Source organism: Puma concolor, chromosome B4 (genome assembly GCF_028749965.1).
Source record: "Puma concolor isolate L17-30 chromosome B4, mPumCon1.1.hap2, whole genome shotgun sequence".
Classification (NCBI taxonomy): Eukaryota; Metazoa; Chordata; class Mammalia; order Carnivora; family Felidae; genus Puma; species Puma concolor.
In genome coordinates, this window is record NC_141673.1 from 117,262,448 (window position 1) to 117,284,984 (window position 22,537).

Genomic DNA, 22,537 nt, shown 5'->3' on the forward strand with positions numbered 1-22,537 from the left:
CGGAATCAGCACTCTTTGGTTTTAATTAAAAAAAGTTTTCAGAGTATGCTTGACATACGATGTTACATTAGTTCCAGCTTTACAATACAGTGACTCAGCTTCTCTATATGTTAAGCTGTGTCCACTGACTACAAGTATAGCTGCCATCTGTCACCATACAGTGACACCATATAGTATCATTGACTATATTCCTATGCGGTGTCTTTTATTCCCGTGACTTACTCATTCCTTAACTAGAAGCCTGTGTCTCCACTACCCTTCGTCCATTTTGCCCACCCTCTACCCACTTCCCCTCTGGAAACCATCAGTTTGTTCTCTGTATTTATAGGTCTGAGAATCAGCACTTGTTAAAAATGTAGATTCATGAACCCTTCCCAGAACTTTTTTTTGGGGGGAGAGGGAGAGAGTATTTTAAGCAGGCTGCATGGCCAATCCCAAGACTTGGGGATCATGACCTGAGCCGAAATTAAGAGTCGGACGCTTAATGGACTGAGCCACGCAGGTGCCCCCCAGAGCTGTTAAAACAGAATGTGACTGGGGTGGGGGAGCTATGCCTTGTACTTTTAAGTCCTCTCAAAAGAATGGCATGGTATGTGACTAAAAAGAACGTCTCGTATGTTGCACTGACCGTACTGAATTTGGTTCCATCACTGCCGTTCCGTAAGCAGCTGAGACTGTAAGCAGCTGAGATAGTGGTCTCAGTGTGGGCAGTTACTGGTACCATGATTTTCACAAAGCTGAATCACAAATTTGGAAATATTCTTGTTATTTCAAGCATATCCATCCTTACGTTTTGGCAAGTTTTGTCTCATCTTTATCCATCAGTAATGATTTTTTTCCACTGTAATTTACACTGAGGGTTAGTTTTTCTGAGGAAGTAATTTTGATGTTTAAATACCTGAAAATCTTTTTTTCTCAAGACATTAACTTGGAAGCCAGCTCCTTTGGAAAATTTTTTTTTCTTCGTTTTAGTTTTTATAAAGTCCCACATTGTGTTCTACTATATAAAATGAATGATTTAACTTTCCATAGTGGTTTGGGAAATTATAGATAAAATTTATTTGAGCCATAAATTTACTACAGTTATGTAATGAATAAGTTTCATGCCTTGCTGTTCGCCAAAAATGCCTTAGTTTAATTGAATGCAAAATATTGTTGCTTACATCTTTCTTAAGGAATGATTAAAATGGAGTATTTATAGTTTATGGGGCAGTTGAAGGGTCAGTCATGAAAATAGCAGAGGCTATTCAGAATTTAAAAAGGACTTTTCCACACGTAGCTGGCTCCCTTGATGCGGATCTAAAGTGCCTGTGTCATTCACACCTGGCTTTGTGATATTTTTTGACCTGTATGCCCAACAAGGCTTGAGTCCAGCAGAGAAGACCTGCTCCAAGAGTCACTGCATTCAGGGAAGTTCCAAAGTATGGTGCACGCATCAGATGCTTATGGTTCCCTTCTAGTCCCTTGCAGACCAGATGCAGTTTGCCAGTCAGGGGTCATTTTTACCCTAAGCAGGGTTGCTTAGCAACGTCCTCTCCTGGGTACAGAGCTAGAGAGCGTAACCGAAGGGCAGAAGCAGAAGCTCGGGTGGCAGGGGAGTGGCTCCCAGCAGCCCCTGATGCACATAGTCCTCGTGTGGGACTATACTTTCAGTGTAAAGCTTATACCACTTCTCCCTCTCCCCTTTTCTACTGATTTCACCAAGGGGAAAAAATGCAATTACACAGGTAATATATAAAAACATCGTCGTTGTCAAAGATGCATAGATAAAAAAAGAAAGGAATTCTTAATTACCCACCCATTCTCTGCCCCAGTCTCATTTTCCTTCTCATTTGATGAGTATCCTTCAAGAATGTTGTATACATTAAACACTTACACACGGATGTACATAAGTGTGTTGTTTTATGTCTTTGTTCCTTTTTAATCAGATTCTGTTCTACTCTGTGGATTGTTCTAGAACCTTTTTTCCTATATCAAGTAAGATCTCAGAGCTGGAATTCCACGGGGTGTGTGTGTGTATTTGTATATGTATACATACGTGTATATATATGTATACGATGTATATATATGCACACACGTATATGTATATATACGTGTGTGTATATATACGTGTGTGTATATATACGTGTGTGTGTATATATACGTGTGTGTGTATACATACGTGTGTGTGTATACACGTGTGTGTGTATACGTGTGTGTATATATATACGTGTGTGTGTGTGTATATATATATATATATATATATATATATATATATGACCTATCTATCTATACAACCGTTTATGTATCTACCTCATTCTTTTAAACTAAGGCATACTTTTCTGTAGTATCACAGTGTAATGAACCATACTTCTGTTGATGAAAACCCTGGTTTTGCTTCTTTTATAATATTTTGGGAAAAAAGATGGGAATATTTAATGGATGTTATCAAATTGTCCTCCAGAGTGGTTAAGGCACTTAATGATCCCATGGACAGTACATTGGGGATTCTTTCCCCCATATTCTTGTCAAGCTTCGATATCATAAGCCTTGATAATTTTTGCCCATTTGATGGATAAAACATGGTATCTTAAGTGTTGAATGTGCATTACTCCTGATATTGAGCAGATTTCCATTCGTTTAATGGCCATTTATTCCTCTGATTTGTCAATTCACATCCTTTCCCTTTTGTCCTTTTTTTCTTAAATAGTATTTCTTTTATTGAAGTTGAAAACTTTTATGTGGGCAAATCAATCTTTTCTGTATGGTTAATGCTTTTTTTTTTTTCCTTGTGCTTTCCTACCTACTGCAAGGTTATGAAGATATTCTCTAAGATTTTTTTTCCAATAATTAACAGTTTGTATACATTTGGAATTTTAGTCCAACTGTAATTTATATGTGGAGTGAAATAATAATTGTCTAATTTTATTTCCCACATGAACAACCAGTAGTCCCCAAATAACTTATTCAGTAGTCCATTCTTTTGACATAAATTTGTAATATCCCCTCCATTGTTCACCAATATATGTTCTGGATTTTCTTTCTTTTTTTTTTTTTTTTTTAATTTCAATGGACTTTATTTTTTAGATTTGCAGAGAGATTATGAAGATAATACTGAGAGTTCCAGTATACCTTATACCTTGTTTCCCTGATTAACATCTTACCTTAGTTTGGCACATTCACTTCAATTAGTGAATCAATATTGAAACCCTATTGTTAACTAAAATCTATACTTTATTCAGATTTTCTTTGTTTTCCCCTCATGTCTTTTTTGTTTGTTTTTTGTTTTTTTTTTTGCTCCAGGATCTCCCATTACATTTGATTGTCATGGTCTCATTCGGCTCCTCTTGGCTGTGAGGGTTTCTGACTTTTTTTTTTTTTTTTTTGTCTTTGGTGACCCTGACAGTTCTTAGGAGCTCTAGTCAGGTATGCTATAGAATTCCCCTCTGTTAGAATTTGTCTGATTTAAGTGCCATTGCTATCATATCAAGGGTACATACTCTCAACTTGATTTATGACTATTGATGTTGGTCAACTGGCTAAAGTAGTATTTGTCAGATTTCTCCACTGTAACATTATTCTCTTTTTCCATTCTTTCCACACTGTACCGTACCGTGCAGTCTACACTGTGTGTTATGTTCTCCCTCCTTTAGGCTAAAGTTTCTGTATAAAATATTTGGAATATTTTGTCTCTTTTCTCCTATTTATTTATTCATTTATTCGTATCAGTATGGACTCATGGATATTTATTGATATTTTGGGCTATAATCCAATACAAAATTTATTTTGTTGTTCCAGTCGTTCCAGCTTTGGCCCCTTTGATGTTCTCCTGTCAATGTGGGCCTGCTTGTTTCTTTCCTTTTGGCACTACAAGATGTCCCAGGCTCATTTTACAGTGCTCCAGTCCTGGAATCAACTATTTCCTAGGGAGACCCTACCGCCTTTTACTGGGGAATGGGATTAGAACCCAGGATCTGGGTGATGGTTTGCATATGGCTATCAGAGTGTTGTTTCTTTCAGGTCTTCTCATGTGTCAGAGCAAAGAAATACATACATGTACACTAACCCATGTAGATACACACATCATTATAAACATTTTTGTGTGCAATGAGCTATAACTATATTAAGCTAAACGTGAATTTTTACAGATGTTGCCAACTGTAATTAGCAAATGGATCATTTTCGCCTTCTTCCCTTTCTTATTTGTAAATTCCCACCCCCAACAGTGAGAAACCTGGCCGCCACCATCCATTTACTTAAATTAATCGGTTCCAGGTACATGTCATTAACCTGTACCTCATGGGAAACAACTTTTATGAACTAGAGAGTTGACCTTGTTTTTATTCCTCTGATAGTGCCGTTCTTTTTTTTTAATCTTATGAAATCATTCCTTTTGTGCATAGTACCTATGTTAGTTTTAGTTTTATAAATTCATTAAGTATGGTTTTTTTCCAAAAATCATATAATATGAAATATATATACAGAAAAACACATAAAACTTTTATAAGATAGTTCTAAAACTGGTTACAATGCCAACATCCACGTGATCACCATCTGGTTCAAGAAATCAAGCATCCTGAAAGCAGCCTGGGTATTTCTTCTTTTCACAATCGCCTCAACCTCCTTAGAGATGGACATTAAAAAAAAAAAAAAACCTGGGGCGCCTGGGTGGCGCAGTCGGTTAAGCGTCCGACTTCAGCCAGGTCACGATCTCGCGGTCCGTGGGTTCGAGCCCCGCGTCAGGCTCTGGGCTGATGGCTCAGAGCCTGGAGCCTGTTTCCGATTCTGTGTCTCCCTCTCTCTCTGCCCCTCCCCCGTTCATGCTCTGTCTCTCTCTGTCCCAAAAATAAATAAACGTTGAAAAAATAAATAAATAAATAAAAATAAATAAAAAAAAACCCCAAAAAACAAAAGGTTGCAATTTTACACTCTATATAAAACATAGTTTATGATTTATGTAAGTTCCCTAGGCCATATAGTTTAATTTTGCTTGTTGAACTTTATAAGTGGAATTATGTCATATGAATTGGATTAGTTATATGTGTTACAAGCACCTTCTCTTGTTCTATGACTAGTCTTCTCATTTTTGCGCTTTCCTCCCCTGTTCTATGTGCAGAAGTCATTAATTTCCAATCAGTCGAGCACCATTTTCCTTTAGGTTAATGATTGCTGAATTGTGTTCATGAAGTGTTTCCTTAACTTACCATCAAAATGTTATTCCCGGGGCGCCTGGGTGGCCCAGTCGGTTAAGCGTCCGGCTTCAGCCAGGTCACGATCTCGCGGTCCGTGAGTTCGAGCCCCGCGTCGGGCTCTGGGCTGATGGCTCAGAGCCTGGAGCCTGTTTCCGATTCTGTGTCTCCCTCTCTCTCTGTCCCTCCCCCGTTCATGCTCTGTCTCTCTCTGTCCCAAAAATAAATAAAAAACGTTGAAAAAAAAAATTAAAAAAAAAAGATATTCCCTTTTCAGTTTCCGTTTTGATTTTGATATTGCAGATTTTTGTTTGTAAGGTGTGAAGGCTCCATATTAATTTTTCCCATGTGGGTATCCAGTTGGCCCACCATGGCATAATAAAGACTGTGCTTCCCTTTGCTTGCTGTGCTACTATCTGGAACCTTTGTTACAATGTCGAATCACAGCGGTGATGGTGAACATCTTTGCTTTTAGTTCTGGCTCTCAAAAGAAATTACTTCAGCGTTTCTTCTTTGTCATATTTGCTCTAGATTTTTTCATATATGCCCTTTACTGGATTAAGGAAGCTTCCATTTATTCTTAGTTTGCAAAATGATTTTTTTAATGACTAGCCATTGAATTTTGTCAAGTGCTTGTTATGTATGTATTGTAATGACCATCTGTGTCCTGTGAATCTCAACACAGCAAATTTCATTGATATTTGACTATTAAACCAACTTGTATTTTAGAGATAAACCCAATTTGTTCATATAATCTGCTGGATTTAGTTTGCTCATATTTTATTTATAACTTTATGTTTTTATGAATGACTTTAGCCTGTAATTTTGTCATTCTAACAATATCATGTTAGCCTCATGTAGTGAGGTGGGAGAAGTCTTTACTCTTCTGTGGACAAGTTTGTGAAAGACTGAAAGTAGTTTTTACTTTAGTGGAATTTACCTGTTAGGTTATCTGGGCTTGGACATTTTCTTTTTGATAAAAATATTGGTAATTATTTTAAAGATTACAAGAACGTTTAGGTTTTCTCTTTATCCTTGAGTTAGTTTATATTTTTCTAAGACTTGGTCCATTTCACCTAAATTTTCAAATATCTGAAAAAGTTGCTCATAATTTTATTTTATGTGTGCGGTTTCTATATTAGTGGTTTTGTTTTGTTTTTTTTCTTTTTGGTCCTGGTATTGGTAATTATGGTCTTTTCTTCTCTTTCCTTCATATTGCCAGAGTTTTGTCAATTTTATTAGTCTTTTTAGATATATAACTTTTGGCCTTATGAATTTTCTTCATTGTATATTAGTTTTTATTTCACTGACTTATTCTTTTTCTAGTTATGAACATTTGTTCATAAATTTTAACCTTCTTCTTTGCCAAATGTTAACATTTAAGGCTGTTTCTCCCTAGGTACTGGTTTTATTACCTTAGAATTATTTTATAATTGGTTATTTAGAATTTTCTGAAGTATACAAATAAGAATTTTTTAAATTTATCTTTTGTTCCTGATTTCTTCCTTAATGGCTTTGTGGTCAGAAAACTTAATTTCCATTATTTCAGTCCTTTGAACTTGTTTAGACTTTATGGCCAGCTGTATGGTCAATTTCTGTAAGTGCTCTGTGTCTAAAAAGAAGGTATATTCTGCAGTCATTGAGTTTAGTCTTCTATATAAGCCTACAGATAAGGTTTTTAATTAAGTTACTCAAACCGTCTGTATTTTTACTGATTTGTTGTTTCTTTTCTCAGTTATCAACAGAAGTATTTTAAAAAGTTTCCCTTTATGACTATGTTTTTGTAGTTCTGTTCAGTTTTTGTTGTATGTATTTAATTTTGTGTAATATTTAAATTTATTATTAAATACAAATTTGTTATTTTGCAGGTAAATCAAGCCTTTTTAATACATTTTATCTTAAAGTAAATATTTTTTTCTGTTAACGTTTGCATGATACATCTTTTTCTATCCTTTTACTGTGACCCTCTCTCTATTCCCGCAGTCTTACAGCTTAGATTCCAAATAAGTGAAATCATAAGATAGTTGTCTTTTTCTGTCTGCCTTCTTTCACTTAGCCTAATATCCTTAAGGTTCATACAAGTTGCAAATGGCTAGCTTTTTATTTTTTTATTTTTTATGGCTGAGTAGTATAGTATTCGTGTGTGTGTGTGTGTGTGTAAATTGTCTTTTTGTCCATTTTCATAAATTTGTGGAACTATGTCTGATTTCTTACATGCCTTCATTAAGGTTTAACTTGGTAATACATATACATATTTTGTTATAAGAAGTTCTGTTTAGTTCTTTTAAAAATTTTCGGCCAACATTCAAATTGTTTATACCATAGGTTAGTCTTGTTAGGAAATCTGATTAACCTTATTTCCAACATCTAAATCATGATGTTTGATCCTTAAAGGGATAGAGTCAAGTTACGAAAGATTTTGAATATATCATTGCAATATACCACCACCAGAATCCCTTTGAAATAACCAGAATGGACTTTGTTGGCCTTGCCAGTGTCCTAAAAATGTTTTTGTTTTCATCTTTCATTTAAAAGATGAATGTGGTTATTTTTCCTCTTTGCCAGTGTGTATATTCCATCATGGAAAAGCCATCATGGTCTTTAACTTTCGTTTCCAAAATGAAGTATATTCTGCAGTTTTGAATTGACCATATTTATATTTTTACAGTTCTCTTCCACAGCAAATCAAGATCATTAGGCGTGTGGTTGACTGCTCATGTTCCATGTGAACGAAACACAGTGTACGAATTAGCATTTGGGTCCTTTTTGTGTGTGTGATAGTACACACAGCATGTGCTCCTTAAACTGAATCCATACCCTTAATTCTCATCCTTGTTACTGCTCATGAAGTATTTATGAATGAAGTGAAAAAGTCTTTTTCATGTAGTATGGGCTTTTCAGTGATAAACGGAAAAGTCACTAAGCGGTATTTTCTCACACTGGCTCTTACAGGAACAGGGAGTGTCTCCGCTTCTGTCCTATTAATAGTTTTCTCCTGAGGTCAATGCCCACTAGCATGCTACACGATAGCAGTTACTCTTCCAAATTGCATGCTCTCGTGTTACCAAAAGTCCAAGAATCTGTTTTAAGTTTTTCAAATGAGCGGCTTTATTACAAAGTCAGCTGCAACAAATACTGTTAATTAGAGACAGTTAGAAGTTTGTACACAAAGAAGCAGGTAAGTCAGACTAGACCATGTGCAGGGGGGACACCATACAAATTCTCTATTTGCTCTGCTGTGGTCGTTAGAGTTAACGTATCATCTTGTTGTGATTATATTATAGTCTTTACACAAATGCTGGGTAAACAAGTTGCTGAATGTTCTGTATCTCGTGGAATTGTGCGGACACTTTGTATGTCCAGCAGTCATTCCATATAGGAATTTTGCCAGCAGTTTTCATTCGCTGTGGAATATTTGTCTTTTATTTTGAGACTCATTTTATAATCTTCATGGCAATAGTGTGATTCCTGTTTTAGGTGTAAGGAGTGCAACGTTTAATCATGCATTTGTGGTTTATTTTTTAGCTAAGTTTTCCTTTCAGGTGAAATTGATATAAAAGCTTCTGTTTTAACTATTTTAATTATACAATTTAGTGACTTTAAGTGTATTCAGAGTGCTGTGCAAACACCACCATTTCTAAAACCGTTTCATCACCCCAAACAGAAAGTTTGTGTCTGTTAAGCAGTAACTTCACTTGTTCCTCCTTCCCCCAGCTCCTCCCAACCACCATCCTACCTTCTGTCTCTAGATTATTACTATTTTAAATATTTCACTTAAATGGAGTTACACAATATTTGCCACTTGGTGCTTAGCCAACTGAGCCACCCAGGCACCAATATTTGTCACTTTGTAACTAACTTAGACCACTGAATGGTTTCAAGGTTCATCCACGTTGTGCATGTACCAGAACTTCATTCCCTTTCATGGCTGAATAATGTTCTATTGTGTGTATATGCTACATGTAGTTTCTGCGTTTATCTGTCAATGAACACTTGGATGCTCCCAAGCTCCCAAGCATGCTCCCAAGAGCTGGTGGCTCTTGTGAATAGCGCTGCAACGTACATTGTTGTACAAGTATCTGTTTTGAGTCCCTGATCTCAGTTCTTTTGGGTATATTCCTAAGAGCTGAATTTCCCGCACATGGAATAATTCTGCATTTAGCTTTGCGAGGAAGCACCAAAATGTTTCCCGCGGGGTCCGCACCATTTTACGGTCCTTCCAGCAACGTACGAGGGTTCCAAATTGTCCATATCCTCATGACTACTTGTTTCATTCTATTATTTTTTATCACAGCCATTCTAGTAGGTATGAAGTGGTACCTCATTGTGGTTTTGACTTGTATTTCCCTGATGACTAATGATGTTGAGCATCTTTTCATATGCTCGTTGACCATCTCTGTATCTTATTTGGCAAAATGTCTATTCAAGTCCTTTACCAATTTTTTTTATTAGATTGCCTTTTTGTTGAGTTTTGGAGTTCTTTATATATTTCGGATATTAAACCCTTACCACATTTTCAACTTTGCAAATATTTTTTCCCCATTACGTAGATTATCTTTTCACTTGCTTTATCATATCCTTTTTACAAAAGTTCTAATTTTGATGAAGGTCAGTTATCAGTTTTTTCTCGTGTTGCTCACGCTCTTGGTGGCATATCTAAAAATCTATTGCCAAGTCCAAAGTTATGAGGAATTACCCCTTGATTTAAAATTTGAGTTAATTTTTATATACGGTGCGAGATAGGGGTCTAGGTTAATTCTTTTGCATGCAGAAATCCAGTTTTCCTAGTATTATCTATTTTGTTTTCATCTCTATTTAAAAATTTTTTTTTAATGTTTATTTTTGAGAGAGAGACAGAATGCAAGAGGGGGAGGGCAGAGAGAGAGAGAGAGAGAGAGGGAGACACAGAATCTGAAGCAGGGTACAGGCTCTGAGCTGCCCTCACAGAGCCCGATGTGGAGCTAGAACCCATGAGCTGTGAGATCATGACCTGAGCCAAAGTCAGGTGCTCAAACGACTATGCCACCTAGGCGCCCCTTTTCATCTCTATGTCCTTGGTTTAAAAATTACTAGAGAACTTTGATGGCCTCATGACACTGAATTTCTTAATGCACAAAGCACTGGGGATAGGGGAAGTTGGCTCTCAGATTAAATAAAATCCAATTCTTACTGTGCTTTGTATTCTCTGTTTTGGTGGCTTATTTTTTGGTTGTCTTTATGAAATAAAGGCATTTTTAGTTCCACTTCCAGCATAGATAGATTCACTATCCGTTAAGTTTGGAGTCCTGTTAACTTTCTTTATTGATGCTATTATTCTGAGATCCATCTTCTCTAGTAATAGAGAGCAGGAAAAGGCCAATTAAAATTAATCCACATTAAATAAGAGTATGAAAAGAGCAAGGAAATGGTAGGGAAGTCATCAGAACTTTATCTAGAAAAAGGAAATACAAATTGTGGCCACATTTTAAATATAATCAAGAACATTGCAGGTTATAATTGTAACTGTGCTAATTCTTAGCATGAATGAAGACTGCATCCTGCTGAATTTTCCCTTATTTGCATAAAATTGCTGACAACGTTTTATAATAACACTTTGACTTTCCAGTGGATAATAACTAAAATATTTGAAGTCTTTAGTTTCTCAGTAGTAGTTGTTTATTGTTTGTTTTTAAAATTTAGTATTCAGATTGTTCCCTTTTGAAATGAAATATATTATTGGGTTTGTTATATTTTCCTTGGTTGTTGACTAGCAGGCCTCTTTCAGAGAGGCTCGGTCACCACCATCATTGCTCACCACTGAGCAGCTCTTTGACATTACGTTTTGTCAGCCTTGTAAAATCCTGTATTTTTTAAAAAAAATATCTATTCTTTGTTTTTGAGAGAGAGAGAGAGAGAGAGAGAGAGAGAGAGGCAGAGAGAGGGAGACAGAGAATCCCAAGCAGGCCCCATGTTGTCAGCACAGAGCCCGATGTGGGGCTTGAGCTCAATGAACAGTGAGATCATGACCTGAGCCAGAATCAAGAGTTGGGAGCTTAACCGACTGAGCTGCCCAGGTGCCCCAAATCCTGTATTTTTGCAGTGATCTTGATGGCATCCAAGATGAAAACCAATGACATTAGTGTAGTGGGCACGTGTTAAATGGGAAGAAATGTTTAAATGAGGGCTGGCATTTACACTGTCAGATTATTGGTGAATATCATGTTTATTTTCCTTTGTAACCTTATACCCTTTGGGACTTAGATCATAAATATGCAGAAGATTAGAACTTCTCTGTTTGTATTACTGTTTTCAATGGCTAGCCTTCTATGAGCTAGTTTTAAATCTTTGGTCTATTTCAGTTAATGGAGTACATGACTAGATATACTTGTGTAGTGTAAATTTTCGAAGCACAGTGGTGATAGGCAAATGCCATGAAAGCTGATTAGAAAAACTCTGACAAGCATAACCTCTGTAGCACCGGCACAGCCTTAGGAAACAGTCATGCAAAAGTCATAATCCTGTTGCAGGTGTGAACCTAGGTGAACAAAATCTTAATTTTTTTTCCCCCTTTGATAGTGCTAAGTTGCCAGTAGAAACTGTCACGTAGCCCATGACAGACTACTGGACCCTGTAATGCTCAGCAGCCTGGACCTTAAGAATTAATGTGTTCTCTTGCATTGGTTCCCATGAGGCTTGGAGCCCACTTAGCAATTTGGAAAATTTCCCTCCTTGTTCTCCCTGCTGGTTCTTGATCAGGAGATCGTGCCACATTGACATTTAAATTAAAGGGACTATCTCTTGGTGGTCTTCTTATGAAATAAGAGTAGTTACATCTGGAGGCAATTTTTGTAGCCCCATTTTCCGTTTATGCTTGTGTGTATATGGTGCTCGCTAAAATTAGCCAAATTGCTAGGTTTTGTATTCTAAATATTCTTCATTGTCCCAAAAGACCATTCATCTTTTTTTTTTTTTTTTTTTTTTAGAAAAAAATCTTAACACAGTCTTGGGGTTTTAGTCAGTTTAAGGGTTTGACAGTTCGAGTGACCCATATATAGTAAGGATTGTCTTGCTAGCTTTCAGATACTTGTGCTGCAGAATTGTTCAATGTGAAATATTCTTTTATCAAAAATAAAATAACACACACAAAAAACGGGTAGGCAGGCTGAAGACTGGACAGAGACCAAGGTCCAGGTCAAGTCAAAAAGAGGATTCAGAGGACCCTGACCCCCCCCCCCCCAAAAAATCTTGTAAGGTGTTATCTTTAAGCATTTTCAAAAAGTGAAAACCAGCACTAGAGGAAAATGCAGTTCTCATGCATTCCTAGTCTAAAACTGGGATTTATAACTGTGTATTCAGGTCAAAATTCAAATTTGACTTTGAGAATTCAAATGAATCATGTTAGACTTACACCTTCTGAGAGTCCTTCAGTATAAGTGAGAAGCTGTCTCTTTAAAGAATAGAGGCTAATTTTCTCAGGATCCTGAGAAACTTAACAGAAGTCTATGGGGGAGGGGAAGAAAAAAAAAAAAAAAGAGATTAGAGAGGGAGAGAGCCAAAGCATAAGAGACTCTTAAAAACTGAGAACAAACTGAGGGTTGATGGGGGGTGGGAGGGAGGGGAGGGTGGGTGATGGGCATTGAGGAGGGCACCTGTTGGGATGAGCAATGGGTGTTGTATGGAAACCAATTTCACAATACATTTCATATTAAAAAAAATAGATGCTAATTTTAAATGTTTATTTTTGAGAGAGAAAACAAATGGGGGAGGGGCAGAGAGAGAGGGGGACACAGGATCCAAAGCGGGCTGTGGGCTGACAGCAGCGGGCCTGATGTCTCATGAACTGAGACTGTGATCTGAGCCGAAGTTGGATGCTCAACTGACCGAGCCACCCAGGTCCCCTGCAAAGGCACCTTTTTAAAAAAGCCCTAAAAATGCCAGGGCACCTTGGTGGCTCAGTCAGCGAAGCATCCGACTCTTGATTTCGGCTCAGGTCATGATCTCACAGCTTGTGGGTTCGAGTCCCATATCAGGCTCTGCACTGACAGCACAGAGCCTGCTTGGGATTCTGTCTCTGCCCCCCCTGCCTCCCCCCGCCCCCCGCCCCGGCCTTCTCCGCAGCTTGCTCTCTCTCTTTCTCTCAAAATAAATAAATAAACTTAAAAAAAAAAAGCCCTAAAAATGTCAAAATTCTCAAAACAAATGGAAAGATAGAAGCATGTGCTTTAAATTAAAATCTGACAGAATGCATGTTAGAATCAAAGTTTTTGGAGACGAATGTATGGGCTATTAACACATTACACATCTGAGTGTACGGCTGGCCTTTCCCCTGTGTTCCCATGACTTCCAGAGCTATCCTGTTTTTTGAATTAAGAAATTTTTCATGCTAGGCGAGTACTTGGTTCTTATGGGAAGGCTTATTTCTTTATGAATTAGTTCATTATTTATTCAAGCGTTTACTGAGCACGCATGTGCCGGCAGCATGGAGGATATGCATCCATCTCACTGCCTACAGAACTGAGTACAAGTGTCTCAGCAACAAGGCTGACTATGGTCGGTATCTTTTTTTTTTTGTTTTTAATTTGTTTTTAATGTTTATTTTTGAGAGACAGAGAACTGGGGAAGGGGCAGAGAGAGGGAGAAACAGAATCTGAAGCAGGCTCCAGGCTCTGAGCCCTCCACACAGAGCCTGATGTGGGGCTCGAACTCATGAACCTTTTGATCATGACCAGAGCCGAAGTCAGATGCTTAACCGACTGGGCCACCCAGGCGCCCCTGTGGTCAGTATCTTACGAGAGGGGGAGGTGAAGTGAGATGGAAGTTCAGAGTCGGAAGAGATTGAGTGCCAGTTTTTGGGGGTAGGTGAAATGAAGGGCACCTGAACTGGGAATTAAGAGATGAGTAGGATTTGGACGTAAAATTCTTTTACGTGGCAGAAAATTGGAAATTTCTCCTAAAGGAATAATTTTCCTTAGGAAAATGAATTACAGCTTTTGAGTTCCATGGAAATGAACTTTCACCTATTCCAGTCACTTTTGAAATGTGAGCATTAATAACAATTCAGATACTGTCAATTCTTGATCAATTTCTGTCCTTTACATATGAGATGCCTTCTTTCTTCCTCAAAATACTCGTCCCTCTCCTGACCAAAAGTAGTAAAAGGTGAGGAGGAATAACCATTTTATTCGTTCTCTCTGTCCCTATCTTTTCCTTAGTCACCAGTGCAATTCACTTGATACTTATTGTGCGCTTACTGTATACCATACACTCTTCCAGGAACTAGAACACAAAAATGAACGAGTACATATGACGATTTTTCCGAGAAAAAGCTTTTACTGGGATGGAGACGGCTAATTAAGCAACAGAACAAAAACTCTTGATGTACAGTAAGAGAAGCAGGACACCACAGAAGTCAATAACCTGTCTTCTGGTATAAGGCAGTCTGGATTCAAATCTGGGTTCCACTGAACACTTAATCATCCCAGTTTTTGATAGAAATATATTCTGAGCTTAACTGAAAAAAAAAAACTTTTCTCTTTGGTAATATCAACTTTATTTAATTGGTTTATATTACTTTTGGAATTTGTCACTCAGAAGACATGACTTTTTTCTCTTTTAGAAGAGAAGTTGAGGGGCGCCTGGGTGGCGCAGTCGGTTAAGCGTCCGACTTCAGCCAGGTCACGATCTCACGGTCCGTGAGTTCGAGCCCCGCGTCAGGCTCTGGGCTGATGGCTCGGAGCCTGGAGCCTGTTTCCGATTCTGTGTCTCCCTCTCTCTCTGCCCCTCCCCCGTTCATGCTCTGTCTCTCTCTGTCCCAAAAATAAATAAAAAACGTTGAAAAAAAAATTAAAAAAAAAAAATAAAAAAAAAAAAAAGAAGAGAAGTTGAGGGATACGTGGTAAGTGGTTACAGTAAAGATGGAGATCAAACTAAGAAGATGGTTCCATGACGTTAAGATGTAATGAAATAGTTCTTCTATACGGCCATTGAAATTTATACAATTAATTTTTTTTTTTCTTCAACGTTTTTATTTATTTTTGGGACAGAGAGAGACAGAGCATGAATGGGGGAGGGGCAGAGAGAGAGGGAGACACAGAATCGGAAACAGGCTCCAGGCTCCGAGCCATCAGCCCAGAGCCCGACGCGGGGCTCGAACCCACGGTCCGCAAGATCGTGACCTGGCTGAAGCCGGACACTTAACCGACTACACCACCCAGGCGCCCCGAAATTGATACAATTAAAACATATATATGTAATTAGCCAAACCTCACATTAAACATTAAACTTCTCTGATGTAGTGCATTTGAACCTCCTAATTTTTTAAAGTTTATTTTGAGAGAGAGAGAGAGAACATGTGTGCATGTGCTGGGGAGGGGCAGAGAGAGAGGGAGAGAATCTCAAGCATGCTCTGTGCTGTCAATGCAGAGCCCCACTTAGGGCTCGAACGCACAAACCACGGAACATGACCTGAGCCAAAATCAAGAGTCGGATGCTTAACTGACTGAGCGACCCAGGAGCCCTGAACCTTCTAAATTTTTCAGTACTGTTCAGGAAGCTCAAGTGAACATGTGTTAAGGTATAGGACAGAGTACCTAAAGTCTGTATATTTTGCTTTGCTGCTTCTTGAGAAGTGAGGATTGTGGGATAAATTGCCCTTGTAAATATTATGTCAGGATTTTTATAATAGCAGATGTCTCTTAGACTGAATTTTTGTAATGCAATTTGCACGTTAAAAGATGATTAGGGATTGGCTTCGTTATGTACGGATCCTAATGGATTTGATGGCATTTTTTTTCCTGAATAGTAATACAGGGATTCAGCACTCTTAGCAGAATCATCTCTCACTACTTTAATGATTTGCAATGGTACCTTTGTCTTCTACTCAATTCTTTATGTATACCAGCTCTCTTTCCAGATATTCCGTTATGTTTCAGCAGACTTAGCTGGCCAGTCATAACACTGATGGTTATGATTTCTGTTAGAAAGGAAATTTCAAGCTGTTTAAAGAAGACGTGTGGGTTGAAGGCCGGGAAGCACTTAGGTTCGTGGTCAGCAGTTGCGAACCACCAGTTTATGACTTTTTGCTTACAAGTAAAATAGACTTACTGCTTAGGTTATTCCCTTTGTTATTAAAATTCATGCATGGGCATACCATAGTTTAGGAACTCTTGAACCTACCATCTCTTTTCCCCACGAAATAAGAGTTTTTACACATTTTTGATAACATGAAGTTTCTTAGGGCAGCTGTTGTATTTTTGCGTAACAGATGGTCCTCGGGGGAAGATCAGGAAGGCTCTTTCAGGAGAATACCTGAAAAGAAAGCCATGGGAAATAATTCTGAACACTCCCAGGAGCTTTTCTTTGACTCAGTTGCTTATTAATTCACCTAACAAGCCTTTGAAAGGAAATGATAATGGCAGCTACTATGTAGCTACTGGGGGCATCCACGTGCTAGGTGCTTTTTAATGTATCCGTGGCATTACACGACGTGGAGGCACAAGTTAGGTGCTAAGAACTCATTCCTTATCTCTGTTGACTCTTGTAGTAAGTAGTCCAGTGAGAAATACCTGTTGGTCTTTCTACAGCGCCATTCTCTACCACTAGTAGGCCGGCTTCTATTTACATGATTTCTCTTGCTGCTTTCTTCCTAATTAACGTACGCATACCCATTGGGCTGTCCATTACTTACCGTTAATGCACCGAATGTAGGATGATGAGAGTTAAGATTTAGGTTGCTGCTCTGCCATGAAAGCCAGGAGGCAGATAACCTCTTTATTTGGCTTGGCCTAACTACATGTTAGTTTAATTTTAAGTATATTGGAATGAATGAAGATAAATCCTATCATGCTATTGACTACAATAAAACAAATACAGTACTTTACCTGTAATAGCCGACTAACTATTCCAGACTAGGGGGCCCTATAACTGGTTAAATGTAGTGTAAATGTAACTCATTCTTCTAAATTCATAAGAGTTTTAGAAGTAATTTTCATTTTGCCATGGCTTTCTCTCCTGGATGAGTCTAAGAATCAAGGTACAGTTGACCCTTGAACACTGGTGGGGGTGGAGTGAGGCATCAGTCCCTCCCCAACACTTCCACCTCCCCCACACAGTTCAAAATACATGTGTAACTTTTGACTTTCTAAAAACTAATAGCCAGCTGTTGAGCAGGAGCCTTACTGGTCACGTAAACAGTCGATTAGCATGTGTTTTGTATGTTACATGTATTCTATGCTGTATTCTTACAATAAAATATGCTAGAGAAAAGATGTTGAGAAGATCAGAAAAGATACTTAGGGGAGCATGCTATAAAAAAAATGCACGTGGGGCGCCTGGGTGGCGCAGTCGGTTAAGCGTCCGACTTCAGCCAGGTCACGATCTCGCGGTCCGTGAGTTCCAGCCCTGCGTCAGGCTCTGGGCTGATGGCTCAGAGCCTGGAGCCTGTTTCCGATTCTGTGTCTCCCTTTCTCTCTGCCCCTCCCCCGTTCATGCTCTGTCTCTCTCTGTCCCAAAAATAAATAAACGTTGAAAAAAAAAAATGCACGAATAAGTGGACCTGTGCCCTTCACACCGGTCACCCGTGTGTCATACTCACTCTGATAGGGGAGGACACGCTGCGTAGGCCACAGACTGCTAACACAGAGCTAATTACAATTTGGAATCTATTTAAAGCTTGGTGCTAGCTTTTAAAAACGGGAGCTCTGTACAGGTGTATGGCCTCGCCCGCTACTACCTTGCCCTGACTTTACAGACTTCTAGGTGATTGCATAAAATGTTATTAACAAACTGCAACATTATAATGACTCTGATTGTTTGCATATATAAAACAGAGCTTGCCAAATGTTTTAATAAGTTACTTGTAGTGGAGGGAGAGTGTAAGAAAGAGAACGGTTCTGTCGGGGTTGTATTAGAGTATTTTATACTTTAGCATAGGTAGTCTTGGAAATAAAACCTATTTTAAATGAGAAAAATCAAGGCCTGTTATGAATGGCACTGAATAGTGCTGATTACTTTACCTTTGACAAAGTGGAAAATTTAAAGCTTGGTGTATCCCATTTTATTAATATAATAAAATTTTATAGTGTTGCTCTGGGCGTCGATATATGTCCTTTAGTGTTTATTAGTCCTTGGTTGTAGTTAAATGTCTTGGTCCTATGCCTGGCCATACTGTGCAGAATACAGGTATCAAAACTAGGAAAAATAACAAATAAATACATGTTTTTCTCTCTCTCAAGTCTTTTTCTGTAGGATTTCTAAATATTTGGGTTACTTATACGGTCTAATATGATTGAACACAGAGAACATCTTTTTTATCATTTAACATAGGTTTATAGCTTCCCCAGACTTGTTCTAATAATGAAGCTATGAGGGATATGACAAGAATGGTGATATTAAATTTCTCTAGACTAACAGTAAATTTTTCCATCCTGATGTCAGGAATGCAGAGCATCTGGAATCTGCAAGAAGAGTGAATTGTTCACTGCGGGAACACTTTCATCAAATTCTGAGCCATTTATTCTCTTAGGAACTACTGTCTTGTACAGAATATTATATTTTTACAGAAGCAGTTTTCTGGACCTGGAAAAATTTCTCCACTTTACACTTCGCTATTTTTGTATGCTTTCACCATTTAGAGATGTTCTTGCTTTGAGAATTAACGTCACATTTTAGTATTAAATTCATTGTCTTTGGTTTACTAGCAATAATTTATATTTGTCCAAATACAGTGGAAAAGCAATAGAAAATAAATTGTCCTCAACAAAGATTTCTTAATAGTTCCTATAGATGGATCTGTGATCCATACTTTGCCAACTTTTTCCTTGAATATTCAGAACAGCTACAATATGTATCTTAGTATCTTTTCCCTTGATTATGGCATAAATGAATTTCTACAGAAGTGCTGTGGAGGTGGAGGAAAGGAATGTGTGACATTCTCTGTTAGTTTTGGTTAACACGTTTCCTAGGTTAGGAGTTGAGATTTTAATTAGCCCTGGATCATGCTGGGTATTTAAAGTAAGAAGTACAAGTTGGTATAAATTTTCTATTCTTGTTTTTTTTGTTTGTTTTTTTGATTCCAGCCTTTTTATTTTTCTTACCAAAAACCTTACCTCTACTTAGTAAATTTTTATTCTGAGTTCGAGTCTTCTGTGTCCTGATATGTATCTGTAGCTATCTATCTGTATCTATCTATCTATCTATCTATCTATCTATCTATAATGTGTATCTGTATCTTATCCAGTTCCTTGTGTTTGGATGTAGTATTGCCGATGCTGGGTTTGACTATATGGCAGGAGATCTCATTGCCTAAGAGATGGGCCAGATTTTTTGATTTCACCATTTCATTTTTGTGCCTACTAGTTAGTGTCTTCGTGTTCTGTGGATACCTAATATATGTTTATAATTCAGTAGTTTGCTTAAACTGGGATATTCTTCTTTCCCTCAGTTTAGTAGAATTTAGTCAATCCTGTACACATTTGCCTCCCCTCATGTTCTCTCATCAGCTCAAGCTAAACACGGAACTGTGACGTTGGGGACCTTCCTTCCATGCATGGTTTGGTTATTCAAGTGCACGGGGACATGCTCTTCCGAGTGTATGAACCGTCTTAGTGTCATGTTGACCTTTTATTTGGCAGATTCATTCCTCTACTGCTAAATATTCTGCCCTGCCCCCAACCACACCCCTCCCCCCTCCCCCCCCCCTTCCCTTCCCAGCATCTCTTCCTTGTTACCCATCATTGTCTCAGGTGAGCCATCGCCCTGTCTGCAGGCAGACCGGGGGTGGGGGGGAGTCTCCTCACTGATCTGAAGTGAATAGTCCAAAGTGGCAAGGATGATTTGTCTGCTCCTCACTTCGAGAAGGCCCTCCAGTCACTTTAAACTCCATTAAGCATTGTTATTTTCATTTAGGCTTCAAGTCTCCATAAGCAGATGTGAATCCTCAGTATAAGTCAGTAAAATCATAGTTCACATCCTTTATCCGCCTAATTCTCCTCAGGTTTTCTGAACCACAAACACTTGGTTAAGCTGGAGGCTTTTTATTCTTTGCTTCGCCCTTGGATTGGTTTTGATGTAGTCCAGATGGCGTGTCTGTACTTGGTAGCTTTCTTGATGAGAAGATCCTTCTCTATCGTTTGCCAAATGTGACAACTCTGCTAATTTTCCTCTTTTGCAAAGCATTGTGACTTTATTCTTGTCTGTATAGGAAATAAATAGGTTTCCTGGCTCCTTTTTTATCCATTACTTCTTATTCCCGTCTTCCATCCATCTTAAAGATTCAGAAAGTAATTTTTATAATAAAGGTGAATTTTGTGAAGTGGGTCTGTACCAAATGGTGAGCCTTAATGTGACTTTTTGGTGTAAGTTTCTGACTGATGCAGTTTGTCATCTGAGAATTCGTATTTTTGTGTGGGGGACCTCCTTGTGAATTTTCAAATCTCAGAATCTTTTGTCTTCCTCTATAACTGTATCACTTTGAAATGGAAGATAAAAGTTTGTCAAGGATTTTCAATCCCTCAAATTGTAAATAGAAAGCAAGCAAGAGTTCTTGACATTTTTCTCATGAACATGTTAATTGTATCAAGAGCTCTTGTAGAAACTGCAGGGAGACCGGATGTTAAAAGGTTTAAAAGCAAGATCTGTTTTAAAAAAACAACCGATCAACCTCTTGAGATGAATTACGCCGCTGGTTGGTTTGCCACCATCTCTGGATGTAGCCAGAGTTCCCCAAGGTTTAGCTCTGCCAAAACGACGAGGGGATGACAGTACTTACAAGGACAAATTGATCTTGTAGCTGATGAACCATCTTATAATGTCACTTCAAAAGTTGGGGGGCCAGAGATCCAGAATGATTAAATCATCTGAGTGGAGGTTTGTTGTCAGCTCTGAGTAACTCTGTTTCCATAAGGCAATGCCAGCATGGTATAACTGATCGCCCCCACTGTGTTTCTTTATTACGTCCAATGCTGGCAGCCTGGAGGGGAGTGAGAAGCCTGTGCAATCATCTCAGTGAAGGGATTAATATTATTTTTCTGTTGCCACTTGAAGCATTTTGCAAGATTAGTGCACGAGTATTTCAGCATGTTTCGTGTTCATGACAAATGATTTCTTCCCGGGAGCCTCACTCAGGATTTTGAAATAGGACGGTGCACTTGCACAAAGGTTACATAAGGCAATATTGTCAGAAGTCTGTCAATGAATATGTAATATTGATATCATCATAATTACAGCGACTGAGGTTTTTTTTACAAGTGTTTGTCAAATAGGTTTATCTTGAACATCAGATGATATGGGATACCTTGAACTTAAGCTGCTTGAGAACAGAGAGCATTTTGTTATGTTCCTTTACTATGGAAATGTTCTAGACTGACTCAGGTCTAGGACGTGTGATCACTTTTCCTTTCTTTCTAGTTCACTCTTTACCCAAAACATGGGGCTCTTTGACTGTTTTTTGTTTTTGTTTTTGTTTTTTTTTTTTTTTTTTTTTTTGCCAATTGTGGAAAGCCTTTCTCCCCTTAATGTATTCCGGCAGGATAAACTTAAATTTTGTAATCTGTCTCTTTAATGCTTGGGCATATTCCTGTGTTTTAGCATTTAATTTGGAATTTATTTTATTTTATTAAAATTTTTTTTTGTTTTACTTATTTTTAAAAGAGGGAGAGAGAGAATGGGCGGAGGGGCAGAGAGAGGAAGGAGACACAGACTCCAAAGCAGGCTCCAGGCTCTGAGCTGTCAGCACAGAGCTCAATGCAGGGCTCCAATCCATGAACTGTGAGATCATGACCTGAGCCGAAGTTGGACGCTCAACTGACTGAGCCACCCAGGCGCCCTTGGAATTTATTTTTATTTTAAAAATGCTCACATAGATTGTATAGCTAAGTGAGGTGTCATTCTAAGCTTTATGAAAAAGCCATTCAATCCTCATTACAACGCTGTAAGGTTAGCGCTGCTGTGTCTATGTTGCAGATTAAGACATGGCTGCACAGAGCTGTTAATTACCAGTTGCGCGGTTGGCATTAGTAGTGATGTCATTTGGCTCCAGAGTCTCAGCATCCTACCACAGGGCCTTTGTAAGCGTGGTTCTTTTCTACGAGATTTTTCTTCTGTCCTCATTAATGTCTGTGCTTCCCTCAATGCAGCCCACTTGTCTCCACTGGGGAAGCTTCCCCTGAGGTCATTCACATCCCTCGGTTACACTTTCACGGAGCCACCATCACTCCCTCATTAAAGCGCCTTTCCCAGTTACATTTTTACCTTTATTTTCCCTGTAGTTTCCTACACTACACCCAGGGGACGAATTTGCTTGCTCTTTTCCTTCCCGTCACCTTTGTAGCCCCTGTCCTTACCAGTGCCTGGCACGCAGTGAGCGCCTGGTATTTGTAGACTGAGGTCAGAAA

General features: G+C 38.4%; 1 protein-coding gene across 6 annotated transcripts in view; it reads left to right on the forward strand.

The window, feature by feature from the left end:
- The window catches only part of MPP7 (MAGUK p55 scaffold protein 7), a 293,878-nt gene that overhangs the window by 83,336 nt on the left and 188,005 nt on the right, over nt 1-22,537 (forward strand). The gene's annotated exons all lie outside the window — the stretch shown is intronic.